The sequence below is a fragment of the Saccopteryx leptura genome, chromosome 7 (genome assembly GCF_036850995.1).
Source record: "Saccopteryx leptura isolate mSacLep1 chromosome 7, mSacLep1_pri_phased_curated, whole genome shotgun sequence".
NCBI classification, from domain to species: Eukaryota; Metazoa; Chordata; class Mammalia; order Chiroptera; family Emballonuridae; genus Saccopteryx; species Saccopteryx leptura.
In genome coordinates, this window is record NC_089509.1 from 47,973,026 (window position 1) to 47,990,827 (window position 17,802).

The window sequence follows — 17,802 nt, forward strand, 5'->3', positions numbered from 1 at the left end:
GAGAGGGGGAGGGGTGGAGAAGCAGATGGGTGCTTCTCCTGTGTGCCCTGACCGGGAATTGAACCCGGGACTCCTGCACACCAGGCCAACGCTTTACCACTGAGCCAACCGGCCAGGGCCAGGATTCTTAAGTACCAAGGAGTACTTAAACTTTAAGATTTAGTTTACTTAATAAGGCCCTGAGTAGACTAAAATAGCTCATCTTTAGAATCTTCATTTATCTGAAAAAAATGTGAGTTAAACTTGAATTGTGACCCTACCCAGTAGAAAATTTCATGAGTATGTGATTTAAACCAACTTTCAAACAAAGGTCAAAACAAATAAGTTACCTAGGTACCCTGTAAATGCAAGCAGCCTTAATATATGCGTTTTAAAGAATTTAAAATTTTGATGCCTCCACAAATGGCACATAGAGACATTTTTAAGGGATTGATGGGTTATAACTTTATATTATGAATATTCCACATATATGTAATGGCCTTGTTTCAAAGTTAATTTCACTAAGTAAATTTTCTTAGACTAGATTCTTCTAAATGCAGTTAATATAAGGTCTACCAGAAAGTTCTGTTCGTTTCTATCACAACAAGTTTCGACACGTAAGCACATGTTTATTTGGCGCATGTGTGCCTCTCTATTTTTATCACTTAATGTATACATACTGATGTAGCAAATTAACTAACACAAAGTTGATTCACGTTAGTCTTATGTGTGAAGCGATAGTGTACCCATGGCTACTGATAAAGTTCATTTACACCACTGTAATTTTTATAAATTTCAACAAGGAAGAAATGCTACAGAAGCATGTCTGTTGCATCCATCATATTCCCCGGACTTAGCGCCCTCCAACTATCACTTGTTTTTGTCCTTACAAAATTTTTTGAAGGGCAAAAAATTCAAAAATGAAGAAGATATCAAACAAGCACTGGTTCAATTTTTTGCATCAAAAGATAAAACATTTTTCAAAAATGGGATATACAAATTGCCCTCACACTGGCAAGAAATCATTAATAATAATGGCAATTATATTATTTAATAAAGTTTATTGGCGGTAAAAAAAATTGTATTTTGTTTTATTCCAAAAATGAACAGAACTTTCTGGTAGACCTTATACATTATCAGCTTTGCAGTATGACTCTCAGGAAACCCCATTAGTTAGTCAAGAGCATTATTCTATCCATGTAGGTTTTAACTTAATTATAACATAAACTATCTCAGGCAAATTTCAAATTTCAAGTTTATTTTTATTGTCATACTTAACACCTTTCCCTCCCCACATATAAGAAGTTACCATTCCTATTATTAAAAAAAAAAAAAAACTTGAGAAGTTAAATAACAACTTTAAATGAGGTACAACATGACTTTTAAATATAACAAAAAAAGTTCAGTTAAAATGGGCAAAGCTCTTTTTAGATAGTAGCTAAAGCAATTTAACTAGGTTTGAAAAATATGATAATCTAACCATGTTTTCAGTTCAGAGACTATTTTAATTACCAGTATATGGGGGAAACAGGGCTTTAAGCTATTATGAGAAGTAACAGAAATTAATTATTACTAAAAAAGAAATTTGGAAAATAAAGTGATTTCATTATTTATAAAACACTAACAATTCTCAGAATCTAAGATTTATATCTATATCTATAGTTCTAGCGATATCTGACTTCCAAGATTCAAAAATAATATGTCTGAATAATATATTAATTGATAAGTATAGACTGATAGAACTCTTATTTTGTTATGCTTAGTACAGAAAACCTGAGCATGATATTTTGGTCTGGAGAGAATGGCTCATCTCTTATGGTGGCATTATGTAATGCCCCTTTCTCAAAAAATCAGGGACTACTCAGAATATAGAAAGTAAAATCCAAAATCTTATTTTGGCTCTCAAAGTCATCTAAAATATAGACTCACTCCCTCTTTCCAGTTCTTTCTCTCATTAGATTCCTCTATGCACACAGTGTACTCTGGCAAGATGTGACTAAAATTTTGAGCTGCTGAAATCTTCTCAAATCCCTAAATTCACAAATTTCTCTCCTAAAAAAGGGTATGTAGTTATTCAAAGAGAACAAAAACAGTCATTTTTAAAGACAGGAAGATTTCTCAGAGCCTGCTTCCTTCTTCAGTGACCTGCTTCTGATACCACCTCCCACATGGGGCAATCTAAATACTTGTCTTAGCAGAAGTTGGACTACATATAGCACTCTGGAGCTTCCCTTGAGAAGTAAAAACTGTGGATGGAACTTTTTCCATGTCACATGTGCAAAAATTGGAAAGTAAAGAGTATTACATCTGGAGGTAACAGAATGAACAAAGGCAGGAAAGCAAGAAATAACATGTTGTGTGTTGAGGAATTATAAACTGCTTAAAATGCTGATGGATAATTGCAAGGAAAACAGTGACAGAGGAAGGTAGTGGAGAAGAACAGTGACAGGCTGTGGAAGATCTAACGTAGCATGGTAGGGATTTCAGACTTCCTCTTTTAGGTTAAGGTCTTTCACACTTGAGTAAGATATAAACTCTTTTTAAGGCTAAGATACTTACTGCAGAACCCCAATGATTATTTATAACAGCAGTTCTCAACCTGTGGGTTGCGACCCTGGTGGGGTCGCCTAAAGCCATTGGAAAATACATAATGCATATCAGGTATTTACATTCCGAATCATAACTGTAGCAAAATTACAGTTATAAAGTAGCCACCAAAATTATTTTTTGGTTTGGGGTCACCACAACATGAGGAACTGTATTGCGGGGTCACGGCATTAGAAGGGTTGAGAACCACTGATTTATAATATTTTTATTTTCATGTTAGGTAAATATGTACAAAAGAAAACCTATATTAAAACTCTTACACTTATACCTCTTGACAAAACTGTTGTGGACTGAATTGTGCCTCCCAAAAGATAAACTGAAGCCCTAATTTCTAGTACCTATGAATGCAACCTTATTTACAATTGGGTCTTATTTAGATGTAATCAAGTATATATGAAGTCAGTGCTTTGCAGTGGGCCTTGATGAAGTAACTAGTGTGCTCACACACAGAGAGGAATTTGGGTGCAGAGATACAAAGGCCTGCAGGGAGAATGCCATGTGACAATCGAGGCAGATCCAGCTGCAGGCCAGGGACCACCAAGGATTGTTGGCAGCCACCAGAACCTAGAGGAGAAGCATGGAACAGAGTCCCCTGCGATCCTCCAGGGGGAACCCTGACTTTGGAACTCCCAGGCCTCAGAATTGTGAAAGAATAACTTGCATTGTTTTAAGACCCCATTTTGTGATATTTTGTTATGGCAGTGCTAGGAAACTAATACAATGGCAAAAAAAATATCAATGAATATATTATAAAAATATTTGCAAAACTATAATTATTAGTTTAATATTTGACATATCTGATTGTTCTTTGACTATTGTGTGTGGTTTGATCTAATAAGTAAAATATTTTTCTCTGTTCTAAGCCTCAATGTCTTTTTGTAAAAGTATGTTATCAAAATAGTAATACAAACTTCAAAACTTTTCTTACTATTTTAGGATAATCTAATCTAATTCTTTTTTTTTTTTTTTCATTTTTCCGAAGCTGGAAACGGGGAGGCAGACAGACTCCCGCTTGCGCCCAACTGGGATCCACCCGGCACGCCCACCAGGGGGCAATGCTCTGCCCCTCTGGGGCGTTGCTCTGTTGCATCCAGAGCCATTCTAGCGCCTGAGGCAGAGGCCACAGAGCCATCCCCAGCGTCCAGGCCATCTTTGCTCCAATGGAGCCTCGGCTGCGAGAGGGGAAGAGAGAGACAGAGAGGAAGGAGAGGGGGAGGGGTGGAGAAGCAGATAGGCGCCTCTCCTGTGTGCCCTGGCCAGGAATCAAACCCGGGACTCCCGCAAATCAGGCCGACACTCTACCGCTGAGCCAACCGGCCAGGGCCTCTAATCTAATTCTTAATTCAGATTTTATTCCTACTAGGTGTTTAAAGCCAATTTAAGTGGTATTATTTGATGCTGTTCAAAAGTTTTTGTTTACTTAAATTTCAATTTTGCTGGCCCTGGCTGGTTGGCTCAGTGGTAGAGTGTCGGTCTGGCATGCAGGAGTCCCGGGTTCGATTCCCAGCCAAGGCACACAGGAGAGGCACCCATCTGCTTCTCCACCCCTCCCCCTCTCCTTCCTCTTTGTCTCTCTCTTCCCCTCCCGCAGCCAAGGCTCCATCGGAGCAAAGATGGCCCGGGCACTGAGGATGGCTCTATGGCCTCTGCTTCAGGTGCTAGAATGGCTCTGGATACAACAGAGCAGCACCCCAGATGGGCAGAGCATCACCCCCGGTGGGCATGCCGGGTGGATCCCGGTCGGGCGCATGCAGGAGTCTGTCTGACTGCCTCCCCGTTTCCGACTTCAGAAAAATACACACACACAAAAATTTCAATTTTGCTTTGGAGCATTAAGTAATTATCTAATCAAATTATTTTTGGAACTTGGTCCAGAAAGGTAGTTCATTTGTTTTTTCCACTATATCAATTGATACCAAACCACTGATATTTGGTTTATGCAACAATGAAATGTTTTACAATGCATTTTTAGGAGTTAGTATGGGACTATAAGTTATGGCACAAATTCTTTCAATTTCTGCATGGTTGTTCCATTTTTATATAATCATTTAGTCCTTGCATGAATTTTACCAGCCAAATGACTTCAAAAACTTTTACTTATATAGCATGCTTTAGCGTCACAAGGTCTCACTGTATATCCAAAAACAGTCCTAGGGTCTGGGGTCAGGTCAGATGCAGTACAGGAGGTCCTTGTGTTGTGACACAGTTTCATTTCTATGATAGTGATGTAACCCAAATTTTGGTGCAAGTCAAAACACACCCTAACCCAGGGGTAGGGAACCTTTTTGGCTGAGAGAGTCATGAACGCCACATATTTTAAAATGTAATTCCATGAGAGCCATACAATGACCTGTGTACATTACACATAATCCAATAAAAATTTGGTGTTGTCCCAGAGCACAGCTGTGATTGGCTCCAGCCACCTGCAACCATGAACATGAGCGGTAGGAAATGAATGTTTTCTATTTTTAATGTTATTTTTTTTTATTAAAGATTTGTCTGCGAGCCAGATGCAGCCATCAAATGAGCCACATCTGTCTCACGAGCCATAGGTTCCCGACCTCTGCCCTAACCTAACACAAAAAGAACACCTGTGCTTTTAACGGTCCAAATTGGCATGGGTAAGTGTACAGGGGATGGCAACACCCTCACTCACTTGCCGCATTACTGCGTATTCTTCTGCTGCATGCAACCAAACTAGGTTGCCCCGTAATCTGTAAGTATGATGCTAACATTGTAAACTGAAACACTCACATCTCAATTTTTTAAAGATTTTATAGGAGTGAGCACTGTAAACTCAAAACATCCTATGTCGAGACTGTCACAACCTAAAGACCCCCTGTACTCTATTAAGTGATTATTTTTATCAATTCAGAATTATTAATTAATTAATTTTTTGGTGACAGAGGCAGAGAGAGAGGTACAGATAGGGACAGACAGAGAGGAAAGAAGAGAGATGAGAAGCATCAATTCTTTGTTGCAGCTCCTTAGTTGTTCATTGATTGCTTTCTTATATGTGCCTTGACCGGGGTGCTGCAGTAGAGCAAGTGACCACTTGTTCAAGCCAGTGACATTGGGCTCAAGCCAGCGACCTTAGGCTTCAAGCCAGTGACCTTTTGGCTCAAGCCAGTGACCAGGGGTCATGTCTATGATCCCACACTCAAACCAGCAACCTTAGGCTCAAGCCAATGACCTTGGGCTTCAAACCAGTAACCATGGATGGGATCATGTCTATGATCCCATGCTCAAGCCAATGACTCCACACTCAAGCTGATGAGCCCACGCTCAAGCTGGATGAGCTCACATTCAAGCCAGTGACCTCAGTGTTTCAAATCTGGGTCCTCTGGGTCCCAGTCCGACACTCTATCCACTTTGCCACCACCTGGTCAGGCTCGATTCAGAAAATTATTACATTGTTTTAACTTTTCATCAACATACAGGAATTTTGAAGATTTTCCAGGAGAACTCATGGCCCATTGAGTACATTCTTTCCATGATCATTAGCTTGAGAATTTTTGAAAGTTACTTAGACAGAGAAGTCAAGATGGCCGAGTTTAGTTTAGATAAATGTATCTGGCGATAGAATGAAGGCGAAACCAAAAAGGGGTGAACCAGAGGTTTAGAGTTCAATTAGGACTTTGGGACTAAGAAGGAAAAATGCAAGAGAGGCAAGAAAAGCCTGTGCTCAGGACCAGGGGAAAGAGAGGGAGAGGAAGAATATATTTGAGAAAGAAATGCCTCTCAGAACATAAGGATGAGGAGTAGAGAAACATTTGTCTATTTACAGTTCCAATAATGAGTCTTATTAGAACCGATCATGGCAATATAAATATCTGAAGGTTCAACCAAGATTGGCATAAAGGAAAGAGCCCCACATTTTAAATCTGAAGATGTGAGTTTGAATTCTGGATGTGGTTTTTATGGTAACTCATTTAATTTCTTTGGATTTCAGTTTCTTTTCATATAATTGATGGGGATAGTAATCTTTGCCCAAATCACTTATTTGTGTAAAGCAACCATATCATATCCTATAATTTCTATAAAAGTAGCTAAGTGGGAAATATTTGCATAAGTTAATTTTTTTATTTTTTTAAAGATTGATATTTACTTTTATTTTTATTTATTTATTTTTAAAGATTTTATTTATTGATTTTTAGTGCAAGGACAGAGAGAGAAAAAGGGGAGGAGGAGTAGGAAGCATCAACTCATAGTAGTTGCTTCTCACATGTGCCTTAACCAGGCAAGCTGGGGTTTTGAACTGGTGAGCCAGCATTCCAGGTTGATTCTCTATCCACTGCACCACTGCAGGTCAGGCAAGGTAGGTCATTTTCTAAAATTAATTTTATTAAACCAAAACATCTATAAACCAATTGGTAAAAGTGGAACACTAACTGGACATCGATAGCATTAGTTGTTTCAGTTATCTTTTTCTTCTAACAAACTGAGCTGAAACACAATGGCTTAAAACAATAGTTATTTTAGTATTCATAATATCATAGACCAGAAATTTAAGCAGATTTCAGCTGGGCCATTTTTCTGCTCCACACAGTATCTACTAGGGTCACTCAGTGATACTTGGTTAGTGGCTGAGCTTGTGTGGAGAATCCATGAAGCTTCACTCACGTGTCTAGAAACATCTTGGGGATAGTTGGAAGGCTGGGCTCGCTCACAATGCTGAAATGACTAGGTCTCTCTCTATATATATCTCTTTTCCTCCTTCTCTCTCTCTCTCTCTCTCTGTATTTTAAAGTTTTTACCAAGATACAGGAATTTTTAAGATTTTCCAAGAGAACTAAAAATGAAGTTCCATATACTCTTTGCATATATTATATCAGTATGTAATATATAAATATATGTTATACATTATATGGGACTTCTCCATATGGTCTCTTTAGTAAGGTAGTAAAATATCTTATATGGATACTCAGTACTTCCAAGAAAGAAATGAAAACATCCAGTCCTTTAAAAGTCAAGCTCTGGAACTAGCACAGCATCACTTCTGCCATAATTTATTGGCCAAAGCAGTCACAGCCAGTCCAGTGTCAGTGAAGTGAAGAAATAGTCTTTACCGCTTGCTAGGGTATTCCCACCACCTGGTCAGGCTCGATTCAGAAAATGCACAAGAAAGAGAAGAATCAGTTGTGGCTACCTTAGAGATAAGCTACCACAGGAATTACTGACAATTATTGTTCTTAGGTATAATGATTATATTGTGGCTATGTTTTTGTTAAATATTTGTTACCTTTCAGGAGTTCATAGTGAAATATTTATGGGTGAAATTATGTAGTATTTGGGATTTTCTTCAATATTATCCAGAGTGGAGGAAGTTAATGAGGAGAGAAAGTTTGTATGCAGCAAAATTAACTGTATGTTGACTTTATTGAAACTAGGTGATGGATACATATGCTATCTCTATTTCCATAATATGTTTAAAACTTTTCACAATAAGAAATTTAAAAATTCTAGAATCTCAGCCAGAAAAGTCTACGATATCTGAGGAAGTAATTTCTTGATGGAAAATGAAGAACTAGATCTACAAACATCACAGAAGATCACATCTATCAAAATGAAATTGGTTCTTTATTAGACAAGTCTGGATTCTTGTTTGTACAGCAGAATGTTTACTCTCTGCACATCTAATTCTTATTATGTTGGCCTCCATTCAACCACACAGACTACACACAACTGCAACTTTGTCCACTCTTGAACTGTTTACCTTTTAATTTCCATCACTTTGGGACACATCACATGGTAAGAAGGTACTTGGACAGGCTAAATCTGCAGATGCTCATTCCTCTGAGAAGACTTGGTTACCTTGCTCAAGTAGGATGAAAACACAACCACTTTTCTGAGACTCATCAGGTTAGGCCTCTTATCAAAATACATTTACTTCCTTAACATTCATATTTGAACTTGAAACTTTCATTCTAGTTTGATCTAGGAAGTATGTTTTGCATTTTCCCCCATAAAACTACCATTGAATGAAATGTTTAATTGTAATGTCATTTTTGTAAATATTTTCATAATATATTTCTTTTATAATTCATTTCTAGGAAATAATTGTTTTCTCTTGAGGAATCAAAGGTTCATCTCTCTTTTGTTTTAAAAAATGACAATGAAAGAAGTATTTCATTAATTGTAGTTTCTTTTTGCTTTCTTACAGAATAATATATGAGTTTAGAATTTTAGTACAATTGTTTATACAGGGGTTCCTCAGGTTACGACACAGTTCTGTTTCTACGACAGTGATATAACCCAAATTTTGGTGTAAGTCAAAATACACGGTAGCCTAACACAAATGAAACACGCTTTTAACAATCCAGAATGATGTAGGTAAAAGTATTGGGGGATGCCAACTCCCTCATTCACTCGCCGTGTTACTGTGTATTCTTCTGCTGCACACAACTAAACTAGTTTGCCCACAGAGTCTGTAAGTACAACACTAACAGTGTAAGCCAAAACACTCATGTCTCAATTTTTTTCAGTTTTTAAGGAAGTAAGTGATGTAAATTTGTAACATCATATGTCGAGACTATCGTAACCCAAGGACCCACGGTATTTCTCTTTATATTGTTTTAATAGATAGTTCTATTTGTATTTTAATGGTCTAAATGCATATATATTTTTAATGTCACCATATACTTTGTTGGAAATAGGATAACTGTATAAATCGTAAGTACTCAGTAAGTAATAATTAATCATAAAAGACTGTTAGAAATAAGATATTAGATAAGTAAATATTTGTTTTAAAAATATGAATAGAGACCCTGGTTGGTGGGCTCAGTGGTAGATGTCGGTGGAGTGTGGATGTCCGGATGGGACACACAGGAGAAGCGACTATCTGGTTCTCCACCCTTCCCCCTTCTTTCTCTCTCTCTTCTCCTCCCACAGCTATGGCTAGATTGGTTCAAGTGAGTTGGCCTTGGGCACTGAGGATGGCTTTGTGGTCTCCGCCTCAGGCACTAAAAAATGGCTTGGTTGCTAAGCAATGGAGCAACTCCTCAGATGGGCAAAACATTGTCTCCTAGTGGGCTTGCTTGTTGGATCCTGACCTGGGCCAATATAGGAGTCTGTCTCTCTGCCTCCCCTCCTCTCACTAAAATAATATATATATATGAATAGGATTTTAAGGGGCCCATGATTAAAAAGACAAAAGCTGCTACACTATTAACTTTCTTTAAGAGAGCCAACTTCTCCCACATATTTGAGAAATAAAATAAACAGCTTTAGAGAGATAAAACATGATTAAACTATGCTAAGTCTTTTTTCTTTAAGAGAGAAAGAGAGGGTTAAAATCTCGCAGTTATAAAGATTAGGAGACTCCATGGTCTCTAAAAAGACATTTCTATTTTCTCTTTCCTGAAACCACCAATTAAATGTACAGTTTAATACAGCCTAAAATATTGTTTTCTTTACCAAATACAGTTTTTCTTGTTGCTAGCACGTTGCTATTTGTTTAACCTCTAAATGCTAAGTGTTATATAAAATCAAAATCTTTACAAGAAACAGCACTATTTATTCAATGAAGATCTACTGTGAAAATTTTGTGCAAACATCAGGATTAATAAGTACTCTCTTTTTCTGGAAAGTGCAATAGGGAACAATTAAGTCTTCCATAAGATTGTACAGTACTTCTGGTAGCTATTAAAGTCATGCTGAGGTGTTGGTAGGGACAACTCAACCGTTATTTAGCCCTTACTCAGGACTTGCAGTTAACTAACAGACTGTCTGTATTTTTAACTATCAGGAAGAGCAGTCAGGAAGAAAATGAATCAGCTAAAACAGATAGCATCTGGAAAGATTGAAATTGCCCTGGATTTTCAGCAGATGATTCAAGAAATCCAGCAGGAAGCCTCACTATTGATTACCCAGATTTCTAAATTAAAAGATAAAAAAGAGCCCTGGCCAGGTAGCTCAGTTGATTAGAGCATTGTCCTGATACTCCAAGGTTGCAGGTTCAGTCCCTGGTCAGGGTACATACATGAATTAACCAATGAATGCATAAACAATTGGAACAAAAAACTGATGTGTCTCTCAATAAAACAAAAAAAAAGTCAATAAAAAAAAGATTAAAAAGATTCACACAATAAATTCTGTCACATAGGAAGCTTTTTTAGTAAATAAAATATTAAAATTGGATTGTAGAATCACTATAGCATTCTGTCTTGAAATAATTTTCCAGGCCTGGCTGGTTGGCTCAGTGGTAGAGTGTCACTCCAGTGCATGGATGTCCCAGGTTCGATTCCTGGACAAGGCACACAGGAGAAGTGACCATCTGCTTCTTCATCCTTCTCCCTTCTCTTTCTCTCTCTCCCCCTCGGCAACCATGGTTCAATTGGCTTGAGCAAGGCGGCCTCAGGTGCTGAGGATGGCTCCATGGTCTCTGCCTCAGGTGCTAAAAAATGGCTCTGGTTTCAACCGAGCAATGGCCCCAGATGGGCAGAGCATCGCCCCCTAGTGGGTTTGCTAGGTGGATCCTGATTGGGGTGCATGTGGGAGTCTGTCTCTCTGCCTCCCTTCTTCTCACTAAAAATAAAAAAAATGTTTTTAACTAAAAAATAAATAATTTTCCAATGTTAAAGTAGATATTCAGTCACCTGTGTCTGCACATACATGTGTGTATTTGTGCAAGAGAATTGGATAAAGTTGGGATGATTGTATGATTTTTGGAAATATCAGGGTCAACTAGATTCAGCTAAATATCAGGGTTAGTGTTTTGTATGCTAATATAAAAATATTGGCTTCTTGATATATGTATGAAAGTATAAGATAAATAGATTAGATAATACCTTAAGCATTTATAATATCCATAAATTACTTTAAATATGTACATATTAAAAATTAAACTCTTAACTTCTACACCAGAGGCCAGCAGGATAGTGGCCTTGATTCTGGCCCCATTCTTGCTGGGTGGAGCCAGAGCACCATCTTGTACCTTGTTGCTAATACCAGACGCTCTTTGGCCTAATGTTGGCTTTCTTGCTTCCTCTCTCCTTTTCCTCTCTCATAGAAACTGTATACGTACTCTTTTTTCTCTGTTTTCTTTATTTTTCTTTTAAAATTGATATAGTTTAAAGAAAACAATGAAATGTAAGACTAGAAGCAGAAGACACTAATTTGTAAGTAAGCCTTTTACAAGGTTTCTCAGAAGCACAGATCACTGAGGAACAGGCTTAGAGATGCAGAGGAATGTAAAGGGTTTGGCTCGGACAAAGTCAGTTAGACAGATGAGCCAGGTGCCACCCTGAGGCAGTGCACAGCAGGCAGACAGTCTCGGCAGACCTTTCTGGGAGGTTGGAGCTTGAGAGTTCATCCTGAAGAGGCAGTGGCTGCCATTTTGAAAAGTGGATTCATTTGCCAAAAAAGTACAAAGAGAAAGGGAGTCCACTGGCAACAACTAAAATGTGGAAGGCAAGACAGTATTCCTGGGGCTTAGTCTGGTACCTGAAATATATAATAAGCACTACAAACAGGCATGTTTGTAGCTTAAAGAAAGAGACAATAGAGATGGCAAGACAAAAAAATTCATTAGAGAATGGATTATGATAGAAATAGCAGCTGTGTACCAAAATTTGTTCTCCCTCCCATGGAGTAGAGTTTTTGCTAGAATGTCGGCCTAGCCAAAAACTACATTTCCTGGTCCCATTGCCTCTAAGTATGGCCATGTGTCTGAAGAGGAGCATTTCTTGGCTAAAGCCTTTACGTAGCAGGTGTGCCCTTCCTGCTCTCTCTTTTTCCTTCTCCTGCATAAAGTCAGATGCTTCCAAGGCTTCAGGTCATTAAGTACTGTGGGATGGAGGAGACTCTAGATGTAGAAAACTTGAGTCCTAAATTACCAAGAGGAGGAAAATCACTTTATTGCACAAAAAATATCAGTTTCTGCTATTGCTTGAGTGTGAAATACACTATTGGGATAAGCCACAATGATATAAGGATTTATCAGTTCCAGCAGGTAGCACAACCCCAACAGTTGGATCTTTGATACATCAAAGACCTTAAAAAGTCAGGAAAAAATCATCAGGTCCAGCTTGTGTCCTCTCTTTCTCTTTTCTCCCTTGAGGTTTAGTTTAGTAAAGTCGCATAGCTGCTATTAACAGTGACAGTGTGTCAATGTGTAAAAGACTAACAGAACCACATCTTTGTCAGCAAAATCACATGAATCAACTCACCTATTAGTTTGGTGACTTTTTCAAGGGTGGGGTAAGTAAGGGTATTTTGTGTTGTTTGAAACTACTCAGTGTGTGGTCATTGGCATGGCAGCCCAGGAAACTAAGGCAGTGCTATCATTCATTCCAGACATGAAAACTGAACTTAAGATTTTCCAAAGATGTCTGGTTCCTTAGGGCCTGTGTTCTTATCTAGAGCAGCATGCGAGTATTCAACTGATGTCATTATGGGGATAAAGACTATGTTTGCTTACTCTACATATTATTCCCAGAAAAATAACTTCTTTTATAAGGGTCTGTGAGAACATTTTCTTAGCTATCAAAATGCTTTTAATAAAATTCTAATAACATAAAGCAAAATAGTGAATAAAGAAAATTTTATAGAATCATTTGCCAAGATCCTAAATCAGGGGTCCCCAAACTACGGTCGCGGGCCACATGCAGCCCCCTGAGACCATTTATCTGGCCCCCGCCGCACTTCCGGAAGGGGCACCTCTTTCATTGGTGGTCAGTGAGAGGGGCATAGTTCCCATTGAAATACTGGTCAGTTTACAAGTTGATTTAAATTTACTTGTTCTTTATTTTAAATATTGTATTTGTTCCCGTTTTTTGTATTTTTTTTACTTTAAAATAAGATATGTGCAGTGTGCATAGGGATTTGTTCATAGTTTTTTTTATAGTCCGGCCCTCCAATGGTCTGAGGGACAGTGAACTGGCCCCCTGTGTAAAAAATTTGGGGACCCCTGTCCTAAATGCTGCTTGATGGGATGGACACAGGAAGAACAAAATAGAAATTTTAGACGGCCATGATGGGCACCAAAAATAAAGACAATTTCCACTAATTAGAAATCCATGACCCTGGCTTTTAGTATCAGAGGTAGAGCATCAGCCAGATATGTGGATGTCTTGGGTTCAATTCCTGATCAGGGCACACAAGAGAAGCAACCATCTCCCCCTTCCCCTCCACCTTCTTTCTCTCTCTCTGTATCTCTCTTTCTCTTCCCCTCCTGCAGCCATGGCTTGATTGGTTCCAGGACATCAGGCCTGGGCTCTGAGGATGTCTTCATGGAGCCTCTACCGTAGGTGCTAAAAATAGCTCAGTTGAGGGCTTGGCCTAAGATAGGCAGAGCATCGACCCCAGAGGGGGTTTGTCAGGTGGATCCTGGTTGGGGCACATGCAGGAGCCTGTTTCTTTATCTCCCTTCCTCTCATTTGGAAAAGTAGAAAAAAAAATAAAAAAAAGAAATTCATGTCTTTCCAGGTGGTGGTGCATTGGATAGAGCATTGACCTGGGACACCAAAGACCCGGGTTAAAACCCCAAAGTCTCCAGCTTGAGCATGGATTCACCAGCTTGAGTGAGGGGTCGCTGTCTTGAGCATGAGATAACAGACATGACCCCATGGTTGCTGGCTTGAGTCCAAAGGTCGCTGGCTTGAACCCAAGTTCTCTGGCTTGAGCAATGGGTTATCGGTTCAGCTGGAGACCCCAGGTCAAGGCACATATGAGAAAGCAATCAATGAGCAACTAAGGTGCTGCAATGAAGAATTGATGCTTCTCAAAAAAAAAAAAAAGAAAGCCATAATCTGTCAAAAAGCACTGAATAAGCCAGACCGTGAATGAGATGGCCCCATTCCATATCCTAACTCCACCATGGCCATTTAAAAACTCTCCCTGAGCATCAGCTTGCTTGGCTGAAGAATGAGGAAAGCAATATCTGCCTCCTAGGCCACCGTGTTGTAGATCAGATGATCCTGATACAAAGTGCTACGGTAATCCCTCTCACCCGAAACATCCAATGAATGAATATTACTCTTATAAGTTTAGGCATATTTAACTAGAACAATTTAAAATTAAAGTATAAAGAACACTGAATGTCAATTATAATTGTGACTGAACCCAGTTCTCTGATGTGACCTTTGGGTTAAGTCAGTTATGCAAAGAACAGAAGACGGATGAGTAGGGCTCTTTGGTTTTGCTGGTAAAATGAACATCTCGGTTATGCTACGTTGGCTTGTGGGCTATTTGTAAAGTGATTTAGGGAATCAAGCATTTTTTTTAAAGCTCTCAAACCCTTTGAAAAGACCTAGTTTAAGCAAACAATAAGATATTTCCTCAGAAAAGCATGTGTCCTGGAACTAGGAAACATTCAGTTAATCAGGTTGCAATGGCTATCATAAAAAAATAACTGCACATCTGATGGGTGGTTGGAGAAAATAACTTTTGAGCATCTTCCTAGAATGCATGAATTTCTCTATCTTTTCTGTATGTAATGAAATGGCATTTCTTTAAAATGAATTCAGTATTTATGGAGTCCCTGTCTATTCTAAAATCTGAGTATACTTTTCAAGGATCCTCTAGAAATAATAAATAAAGTCAGTGGAGATGACATCTTAGATTCTGCGATTTTATTATTTTTCTTCTCCAACAGAAATTGTGTGCTCAGTCAGACTAAATTAGTGTGATTTTACGATGTTTGCATTGACTACAGGTCAAAGATTAGTGTATTTTAAGGACAGAAATTGAAACACTCTCCATGACAGTTCTAAGATGACAGAGAAGTGTAAATATGTGTATATGTGTGAGCAAGCAGAGAGCCCTCCAGCACTGTGTTTTATCCTGGGATAGGTGGCTGGGCTTTTGTGAATGTCTTGAAATTATCTAAAAAATTTTAAGATATGTGGTGTGTTTATTTCTCAGCGAATATGTGTTCATATTCTTCATGGATTCTCAGTAACCTATGGTCTACAAGTAAGTAAAAATCTTGACTTACAGCATAAAGTTCTATGGGTCTCTGAATCCTTTAGGACCACAAACACATTTATAATTATCACATGAGAGAGAGAGGCAAAAGTGTAAGAATAAGAGATGCTTAGAGAGAAAGAGAAGCATAAAGTAATGGGGTGGCACTAGTAGGAACCGTTCTCACACTTACAGTAAGGTGATGGCATTTCGATTGACTGAATGAAGCACAGGTGAACTGTTTCTCCATTATTGATAGAATTGTATTTCTTAGTATTTTGAAGGTAAATGGTCTGCTAATACTCCTGTGCTTTGTTTTTAAATAATTTGACTTCAAAGACAGTTTCTCCAAATGACAGATGTCTTCCATTTGAGGACTGAATACATTCAGAAACTAAGTAGCATTAGCAAATGTGTGACATTCCTACCATATTTGTAGTTGATGAGTCTTGGTTTGGCCATCTCTTATGATTAAGGATCAGTTAAAAGTCTGTAAAATCTGATCCTAATTCCAGAAATGCATTTTAGTAATTTACTTGAGGAGGAAGTCCTTGGAAAGCCATCATTTGCCTCCGGGACTTGTTTTTTTAGAGATCTGACCAAACTTCATTAGGGACCCAGAAGAGCAGTGAATAAAAAAATACCAGAATGTCTATAGGTCAACTCAACGTAACCATAAGAAGTAAAACAGGATGGCTTCTACAAAATTAGGTGTTAAATCAGTTATTTTTCTATTCTTTCCTTCCTTCCTCCCTCCCTCCTTCCTTCCTCCTTCCTTCCTTCCTTCCTTCCTTCCTTCCTTCCTTCCTTCCTTCCTTCCTTCCTTCCTTCCTTCCTTCCTCCCTCCCTCCCTCCCTCCCTCCCTCCCTCCCTCCCTTCCTTCCTTCCTTCCTTCCTTCCTTCCTTCCTTCCTTCCTTCCTTCTTTTTTTCTTCCTTTCTTCTTTCCTTCCTCTTCCTTTCTTCCAAAATAAAAAGTTTAACAGACATTAAACTTATCCAGGGAGAAATTACAAATTAAGTTATAGAGCTGTTCACTAGATTCTAAACTGCCTGATGGCCTTTAATCATGTTTGCTCTATTTTCTGCACCTAAACTTACCCCATGTCCAATGCTGTCTACACAATAAGTACTCAATACATATTTTTAATTTGATAACTAGCTGTCACCCGAGTGATCAAAAATACATAAGAAGAAGGAGGTTAGTTATGTGCAAGTTATATTGTTTCCTTTTTTAACTCAAGAAGTCCTATGAAAAAATGTCTTGCTAGGACTCAGAAATAACCCTTATGTATGTATAGCATGGACAACTTGATTACTAAAAATCTAAATGCCTCTTTCATGTTAGAATAATAAAATAAATAAATAAAAACAGCAGCAACAAGAAAAAAAATAAAAAGAACATTCCACATTCAAAGAAATTACTAAATAAACCTGCACAAATCGTTTTCAATTATGATATATTATCTATATTTTTTAAGAGAGAAAACAAACCAAATATTCTACTATAAGCCACAGTGAATCTTGGAATTGAATCTGACACTGATTCTATCATAGTCAAAAAAGAGTTATACCTTAACAATGGCTAGCAGCGTCATTAACTTTCTTTGATAACCAACTGTCATCACAATCTCTCTTTTAGTCATGCAGAAGAATCTTGAGTAGTTTATTCAAGAAAATCACCTTTGATATTTTAAGTAACTTTAAAACAACGAGCATATAAATCATCTGAAGTAAATGAAAAGCAAAAAATATGGCATTCTTGATTATTTAGACGACTTGATGTAGAAGCATAAGTTTGTACCAGAAATACCTTACCTTCCTATTTTCATTCATCACCTTTCAGGGATAACTTCTCAGGAGGTAATTGTTCCTGATTCTAAATTGTCCTGATTCCATTTTGGCTATCACGTTATTTATCTCATTAGAAACTTTTTTCTTTGACATTTTTTTGAAGAAAAAAAAACCCACAACAAAAAACACTAAGATTTTTGCCTCCTCTTCATGTTCTCCCAAGGGAGGCATGAATTTGATAAGTTATCTGAAGCAAGAAGTGTTATGCAAGTGACACAGAACAAATGACAATCAAGCCGGTTTCTGCCTCCCGATGATAAGCTTTAGCCGAATAAATGTGTAATACTATGATTATGTCCACACTTCAATCTTCTTGAGTTCTTTATATTTTACAGCTTTTATGTCTCATTGATAGATAAAATATGCCAGTTTTTTCAAATACAGCTAAAAGCTGTTAATACACTCTCTTGTCAGAGACACATACGAAAAGCAAAAGAGATGTACTATTTTCTTACAGA

The 17,802-nt window shown here is 38.0% G+C and overlaps 1 protein-coding gene across 1 annotated transcript in view; it reads right to left on the reverse strand.

The window, feature by feature from the left end:
* KCNH7 (potassium voltage-gated channel subfamily H member 7) overlaps nucleotides 1-17,802 on the reverse strand; it is a 587,186-nt gene that overhangs the window by 89,107 nt on the left and 480,277 nt on the right. The gene's annotated exons all lie outside the window — the stretch shown is intronic.